The sequence below is a fragment of the Bidens hawaiensis genome, unplaced genomic scaffold, assembly GCF_021521415.1.
Source record: "Bidens hawaiensis isolate Kalapana, Puna unplaced genomic scaffold, B.hawaiensis_p1.1 tig00000657_1, whole genome shotgun sequence".
In the NCBI taxonomy this organism is placed as follows: domain Eukaryota; kingdom Viridiplantae; phylum Streptophyta; class Magnoliopsida; order Asterales; family Asteraceae; genus Bidens; species Bidens hawaiensis.
Window position 1 is genome coordinate 5,079,841 of NW_027491039.1, and position 9,219 is coordinate 5,089,059.

Consider the following 9,219-nt stretch of genomic DNA (forward strand, 5'->3'; position numbering starts at 1 on the left):
GATTTAACCATTCTAAACTGAGACAAAGGCTTTTATCATCCAAATTTGGAACAAAGTCTTCTTTTTTTTTTTCTTCTTCTTTTTTTGTTGCAATTGAAATTTTGAACACATTTTAACCCTTGATTTAACCATTCTAAACTGAGACAAAGGCTTTTATCATCCAAATTTGGAACAAAGTCTTCTTTTTTTTTTCTTCTTCTTTTTCTGTTGCAATTGAAATTTTGAACACATTTTAACCCTTGATTTAACCATTCTAAACTGAGACAAAGGCTTTTATCATCCAAATTTGGAACAAAGTCTTCTTTTTGTTTTTCTTCTTTTTTTGCTGCAATTGAAATTTTGAACACATTTTAACCCTTGATTTAACCATTCTAAATTGAGGCAAATACTCTTTCATCATCCAAATTTAGAAAGTTCTTTGTTAACAACTTGCCTAATTCTAAATTTTGAATTTTGATCAATCAACCTTGTGTCTTAATAAACTTCAACATTAGTATTAATTTTATAAAATTAAATATTAGTATTTTACTATTTTGTAGTAGTTAATAAATGTTTTTACAATACTTTTTTTTAATCTGAAAACACCAACAAAAATCATGTAAAAAAACCCAGTTCAACAAAATGATATAATAAAAAACCACAATCAATAAAAGAACATATAAAAACGTCATATTTTAAGTTAATTGCCAAAATATAGACATTCTAAAAAATTGTCGGAATGTTAATTGCCAATTGAAATAGTTAGAAAAAAACAATATTTATCAACTATAAAGCAATTGTTACAGTGATCAAATTTGCATAAAACTCCTAAATGATACCCTTTGTTAATGAAAGACATCAAGCTCATATTCAGCATTCAAACATCCAGAAAACTTAAAAAACAAAAAACATGAACAAAGAATTATAAAAAGAGAAACAATCATACTACCACTTTACACCACTTTACACCGCAATATGATTAAGCAAAATAAAGGCCATAGCCCATATCACCACTCATGATGCAACCAAAATTAATAAGCTACAACCAAAATACAGTATGCAGACCAAATCATAACTCATCATCTATCATAAAGATGACAGGAGATGTATAAGTTTTTTTACATTTTCTTTGCCCTTGCAACAATCCAAGAATCATGTCTGCACACAATAAACAACAAAAAATAATGACGAAAAATATAATACTTATGCAAGAAAGCTTAAATCTTTAATTTATGTAGCTATAAATTCATATTCAAATATAATGGAAAGGAATTTAAAAATGGGGACCGAATTTTAAATCCATAACTGATGTAACTATGTTATAATAAATAAATATTAGAGTGACTTAATTTTGAAATACCGATAATATGGGTATAATCAATACACCTGACATTAGTTGCGTTTGAATATATAAGACACCATAAATCTTGATATGTTACATAAATCAGGAAATAATGTGCGTTATGTTATGTTTAGTGTCAATTAATTATAATACCATGGGATATAATAAAAAATAATAATAATCAACTTCAAGTTCCCAAAACAATCTTTTGTTTTGTAAACAAAACTTACCCAAAATGCCCTTTGGGTGTGTTATAATTAAAAAAGTTAATAATTTGTGTTTCCTAAGAAATCTGTAACAAATAAAAAATAGGTAAACACTAACTATAAAATATATAGAGTTGCTCACTTACCATATATATGAGTTATGTTATAGTGACCATAATCAGCCATTTACAATTTACAATTGGTATGACAACAACTATGACAAAATTATGACTTTCAGTATGTAGATGGTATTGAAAAGTACTTGCAGTTTTCCAAAATAAGCTTCAAAATTTCACCAAGCTTCCAGAATGTCTTCAATATAAAAAATAAAAATATGGAATTTGAAATCCATCAAGAAACTATCTAATTCAATAATAGATCTCTATATAACATTTTAATCAAAAGATTATTTTTTACTATAATTATCTTGTTCTCTTACAAATTTGAATATAATTTTAAATGAAAAAATTAATTAAATAGTATTATAATTGAATATATAAAAAGATAGGCTACTTACTAAACACATGAAATATTACGCTTTTACCTCTTCCTTAAAGTTAAGAACATATGTCTTGTCCTTCTATGCATAAAATTCAAATGCAGCAACATCCAATCCAATCACAACTTATAGAAAATAAGAAAGTGAAAACCTCTTATAATAAATATTATAAAGGCTTAGTACTACTGATGTTAAATATATAAAAGAATAAGTATTATAAAGGCATAATACTGATGTTAAAAATATAAAAGAATAATTATTATAAACACAAAAAACTAATGTCTAAAAGATAAAAAAAACAATGGTTGTTTTTTATGGGTGCCTTTGTTTTGGTTTAAAGTTACTATGATTCCACTCTTCTTTCATCTTTCTCATTGCTAGTAGACACAAATACAAAAATGACTTATAGCCAGTAGTATTCTAGTGGAAACACAATTGTAAGAAAATTATGAACAAACTTAATTCATTCATCTTACTTTTACAAACTAGGGATGCACAATGCTTTCTTGCATACTTCGGGACGGACCAACTATGTAATTACCTCCACAACGGCTAAGTTCTGTTAGATCAAATACACCAAAATTAGGACCTTTTCAGCATATAAAGTTGTTAAAGTAAACCAAATAGAATTCAAAGATCAGTTCAGTTTTCAAATGTTCATTACCATGAGACTTGAAATTTAAACCTAGCAGAAAAACACACCCGTTTGGCAACTGAGTAGCAAGATCACTTGGCTCATAAAACAATGGATCGTTGGCTGTAATTGTAATACAATTACTTATTATGAAAATGAACAAAAATACAAATTTCATATCTTATTGAAACCTAAAACCATAAACAAAACTTCAAATATTGCATACCTCATTGAAACCTTAAAAATTTTAACTTTTAACTTACCTTAATTGCCCTTCATAGAAGAATTTTAGAGTAATCAGGACCAGATCGTATGAAAACAAAGATGCAGAAGCAAGAGGAGCCTCTAACAGGTTGATTATTCATACGATTGTATCAACCCACTGAAAATCATTGAAAATTGAACCAAACGTTTAAAACCAAAATAAGTTCATAAATCATAATAAATATCTAGAAAACAAAGAGATCACCATTTAAATTATTTACCTTCATGGTGGTGCTTGCCATGAGATCCACCACAACACCATCGAAATCTAAGCTTTGTTTTAACACCTAAAACATTCATATCGAATCATAATTATTAAAGTTAATTGATATTGAACAGCCAACAACCTTATTTGAATTGAATCTGTGAATCGGATTACAAAAATTGATAGGTTGGATTGTTAATTAAATCCGCTTACAAATAATTGATTGTTTAAATCGGATTACTAAGATTAGATGAATCAGACTGTTTAACAATCAACATCAGATGTTGAAGATTGATCGATTGTTTAATAATTGACATAAGCTTTGATATATACCTGTTGATGATTGATCGACTTCAAATAATTTCTGAGCAGAATGGGAAGATGGTGAATGTCTTCATTGATAGGATTTAAAATATCTGAATATTACTTAGAGAGGGGTGATTTTTGTTTTGAAGAGATTAAAAAAAAAAATTAGAAAATGCCACATGGCAATTTGAAGGCTGCTGGTGAATTATAAAAAAGGGTTGTTGTTTGAGAACCCACTCTTTTATTATATAGGTAGATACATACATAATCAAACTTTTGGTGCTACATGTTCGGTTGTTTACTACAGGTACATGCATAGTCTTTTATATAACATTTTATTTTTTTAATTATGAAGATCAAATAAAATGTAAGATTTAAATCATGTCAGGGCCCCACATTTTGAATTTAGTACTAAGTTTAGTTGATGTTTAGTCACCTTTGGTTGTAATAGCGGTGTTCATGGAACCAGTAACAATTTCGTTTCTTAATCAGTTATTTTCTAAATTTAGGTCGGTCGGTCGACCGGCTTTAAAGAAAACAAACCATAATGAGCAATTAGTCTTACGGTTTAAACCAAAAACCGCTCATATAAAACCACACCGGACTATAAAAATATAGTTTATTTTCTAAATGTAGGTCGGTCGGCCAACTTTAATGAAAACAAACCATAATGAGTGGTTAGGCTTAAGGTTTAAACCAAAAACCGCTAATATAAAACCGTACCGGACTATAAAAATATAGTTTACTAGATTTTATCCCCCGTATTACGGGAGTTGTTTTACATTATTCGTTTTCAATATTTATATATGTATATTTGGATTTTAATTTTATTTATTGTAAGAAAGTTAATAATTAATATACTTGAGGTTTGATGATGAAATGGTTTCACAAATAAATGATATGTTATAATCCGGTTTAAAAGCTATCTGGGTTTGGTGATACGCATTACCCATTTATTTTCTTAATTATAAATAATATCTTTTTTTTAAATAAAAGAGGATATTAATTTTAGTATATCCTTATTTTATAGGATTTTCATATCAAACATTTGATGAGATTAATTTTTAATATAATGATATGTTATAACTCGTTTAAGAGCTATTTGGGTTTGGTGAGACCTTTACCCGTGAATTCGAGTCAAATGCGTAAGAAGCCTTCATTTACAAATAAAGCAATCTAATGGCTTGAGAGAATGATTGTTTTACATTTTTTGTTTTTTAATATTTAATTTTTAGATTTTAATTTTCTTTATTATAAGAAAGTTAATAACATACTTGTGGTTTGATGATGAAAGGGTTTAATAAAAAAATGATATGTTATAACCCATTAGTTATCTGGATTTGGTGACCAATGACCCGCTTATGTTTTTTTACTATAAAATTGTCTTTTTATTTTTAAATTGGATATTAAATTTTAGTATATCCCTATTTTATAGGATTTTCCTATCAAATAATTGGTAAAATTAGTTTTTAACTTAGTGAGATGTTATAACCCGTTTAAGAGCTATCTGGTAAGACCCATACCCATGAATTTGGGTTAAATCAATGAGAGGCCTCCATTTAAAAATCAAACAATCTGGTGGCTTTCATAAAAGGAGGAGCGACCATATCTCGACACGTAGAATTTTAGGGTTTTCTTTTATATATATTATAGGTAGATTTTAACTTTTTAAAGTATAAAGTATTAGTTTTGGTTCATTGTAAGCAAACTCTTTTTGGCAAATGCATTTAAAATCTTCCCTTTCTTATTTCGGTTTATATACATGTGTAAGTTTTGAACCGAAGCTTCCTTCTATAACAGTAACCCTGAGCCATATAAGTAAAAATTTTAGAGAAATTTTGTTCTTCAAGATTCGCATGTTATTATTGGCCATTAGGCACTGTTACAATTTTTTAGTAACTTCTCTTTTGTGTTTTTACTTTTGAAGCATTTTGAGAATTTGATTTATTGTTTACTAGATTTTATCCCCCGTATTACGGAGGTTGTTTTACATTATTCGTTTTTAATATTTATATACGTATATTTGGATTTTAATTTTGTTTATTGTAAGAAAGTTAATAATTAATATACTTAAGGTTTGATGATAAAATGGTTTCACAAATAAATGATATGTTATAATCCGGTTTAAAAGCTATCTGGGTTTGGTGATACTCATTACCCGTTTATTTTCTTTATTATAAAATTTTTTCTTAATTATAAATAATATCTTTTTTTTTAAATAATATAGGATTTTCATATCAAATATTTTATGAGATTAATTTTTAATATAATGAGATGTTATAACTAGGGGTGTTCTTCGGGTTATTTATTCGGGCTTCGGGTTGTTTAGGTCGGGTTGTTCGGGTTTGAGCTCAAAACAAATTGACCCAAAAACCGACCCAAATAAGTTTGGGTTTCGGGTTATACAGTTCGTGTAAATTTGGGTTGGGTTTCGGGTTTAACAAATAAATAAAATTCCACCTTTAACAATATCATAAATTAAAAAACCAAATTCCAAGCCGTTATAAAACCATAATATACAGCCATATTCAACAATAGCATATATTATTTAGCAAAACATGAAATTTATCATACAAGAATGCATTAGACAGATGAAGGAGTGTTGTAACTTATGGATTAATTCTTGTATAGATTGAAGAAACATGCTCAATAAATATTGGTTTAAATACTATACTATTTAAGTTTTTGAATTGAATATACGTTCTCCGCATGCTTTATGGTCATTAATACATTGGGATGTGTTAGATCCAATATTAATATGGAGTCTTGAGAACAACCGAACAAGAATTTATAAGGTCACTATGCTACTTCATCGCTAAACTACCCTATAAAATTAGGGATATTTTATACTTCGGGTTATTCGGGTCAACCCGAATATGGGCATTTCAACCCAAATAAGGACCCGAATATTTTATCTCGGGTTCGGTTTAGGAGTTTAATCGGTTCGGGTGAATTCGGGTTGGGTTATTTGGGTCTCTGGTCGCTTCGGTTCGGGTTTGTTATTCGGGTACGGTTAAAAAATACACCCCTAGTTATAACCCGTTTAAGAGCTATCTGGGTTTGGTGAGACCTTTACCCATGAATTCGGGTCAAATGCGTGAGAAACCTTCATTTACAAATAAAGCAATCTGATGGCTTGAGAGAACGGTGGTTTTACATTTTTCGTTTTTTAATATTTATTTTTTGGATTTTAATTTTCTTTATTGTAAGAAAATTAATTATATACTTAGGGTTTGATGATGAAAGAGTTTCATAAATAAATGATAAGTTATAACCCGTTTAAAAGCTATCTGGATTTGGTGACCAATGACTCGCTTATGTTTTTTTACTATAAAATTGCTTATTGATTATAAATAATATTTTTTCTTTTTAAATTGGATATTAAATTTTAGTATATCCCTATTTTATAGGATTTTCATATCAAATAATTGGTAAGATTAATTTTTAATTTAATTAGATGTTATAACCCGTTTAAGAGTTATTTGGTTTTGGTAAGACCCATACCCATGAATTTGGGTTAAATTAATAAGAGGTCTCTATTTAAAAATTAAACAATCTGGTGGCTTTCATAAAAGGGGGAAGCAACCAAATCGCGACACGTAGGATTTTAGGGGTTTCGTTTATATATATTATAGATAAAAGAAACTCAAATACATAATGAAATAGTCAACTTGATAACTAAATCCTACTTAATTGAAGAAGTATAACACTTTAAATTCTTATAACCAAAAGTTAACTTACCGCCATAAATTTGGCTACACAGAAATGCCGGTACCTTAATGAATAATCATCTTAATCCATGGTTTCTAACGGATTTAAAGGATATGAATGCTGCTGTGAAATTATTCTACGGGTCTTATACAAATAACGGTGGTATCTTTTTTCTATTTTGTTTGTCCTAATGTTTAATGGGGTGTTTGGGTGAGCTTTTAAAACTTGCATATTTGCTTATTTGTTTGTTAAAAAGCAAAATGTGTTTGGCAAAGCTCCTTCAAAAGCTTCAAATTGGAGCTTTTCAAAAGTTGTTTTTACTTTTCAAAAAGTAAATAAGCAGAAAAGTAATTTTAAAAGCTCACCTAAGCACCCCCTAATTTTTAAACACCATATCATATATCTGGTTCAATACATTATTTTATACATGATACATGTTAAAATTAATGTTTAGGAATTGTGCAGGTTATTGTAGCCGTTTCGTTTCTCTCGTTCTTAAGCCGAACTCAATTGTCACTGTATTTGCGACTGGTCGGTAATCCTCGAGGCAACACCCTGACTTCATTGCTCTTTCATTGTATAGTGTGGGTGGTATTTTTTTTTGGTTTTGTATTTGATTCTCTAACATTATATATTCTTAAGTATTAAATCATATTCGGTTTTACAGTGTATTTTCCTTGAAATGTGGTTCAAGAAATATAAACACCACTTTTTATAATAAGCGCAACTTATGATTCATGGCGGGTTAGTTTAACAATTCAGCATACTTTGAAAATACTTGAACACTATACTAATCTTTATATTTCGGTTATGTTAATGAGTTATGCAGCTATTTTAACCCATATATAATATTGTTAGTGTTGGGTTTTGTGGGTAAGTGCAAAGGAATATTAGTCATTTGATTTGAATTACAAATTGCGCTTGCAGTTTTTTATATTTTTAATAAAATTTTGCCTTGGCACTTGCCAATAAAAAAAATTTTTATATTGCCTTTGCAAAGCAACTTTTAATATAGAATCATAATATTTTTTTTGCTAAATAGTTTCATTTACACAACTATTTAAAATTTTGCAGAAATGAAAAATGATTATTTGTGACTAAATACTTGGGACAATTATTATGATAATGCTTTTTTATATCACTAGCTTTATCAATATTACGTATTTACCATTACTTTTAGGATTCCAATACGTTAAGGTCTTTAATTATATAGGATCTACACAAAAATCAACAAATACAATCATCACATGATCAGTTACGAAAAAAAAGGTTCCTCCTTCTCATTGGCACCCCAATCTAATGCTTCATAGTTAGAAGTGAATGTTGAAACAGGTCATCAAGAAAGTTAACCTATTCATTTTGAAAGAAAGTAAAAGTTAAAGAAGTAATTCAAAATTCAGAGTATGATGTTCATATCTATCCAGCATCTATCACATATAGCAAAATATTAAATAAGACATTAACAAAATATGAAACCTATATGCCAAGAATAGTGCAACATTGAGGTGTCAATATCGACTCAGAAACTATTTTCCGTTACCTTTTTTCCAAAACCAGTTGAATAAGAAGGTTTAGTTAAAAGAGGATCGGGTTGAACAATGGTGGACTATACTAACATACAACCACCTAAACTATTTTAACTTCAAACTTCCTAAACTATTTTAACTTCAAACTTACATGCAAAATTAGAAGCCAACTTACATTTTGTTACTGATTTTGCACCCAATTTTTCGGGTCAGTGTGATACGAGCTTAGTTGATGTAATATGACACTGCCAGTAGGTTAGTATAATAGTTTTTGGTAAAAAAGGTTATAAGGTTGCCTCATGGTTGTGTTGCAGCTATCTTCTGCAACTCTTAGGCCCTGTTCTTGAGTTTTTTTAAAGGAGGGAAAGGAAAGAAAAACTAAGGATAGTTAAAAGATGGGTGTTCTTGAGTTTTTTTTAGGATGGAAAGGAAAGGAGTATGAGCAGTTAGGAGGGATTAAATTGATTTTTTTTTCCCAATAACTTATCCTCTCACAAATGGGCAGATAACTAAGGATAAAAAACCAAATTACAATATTACCAACTAA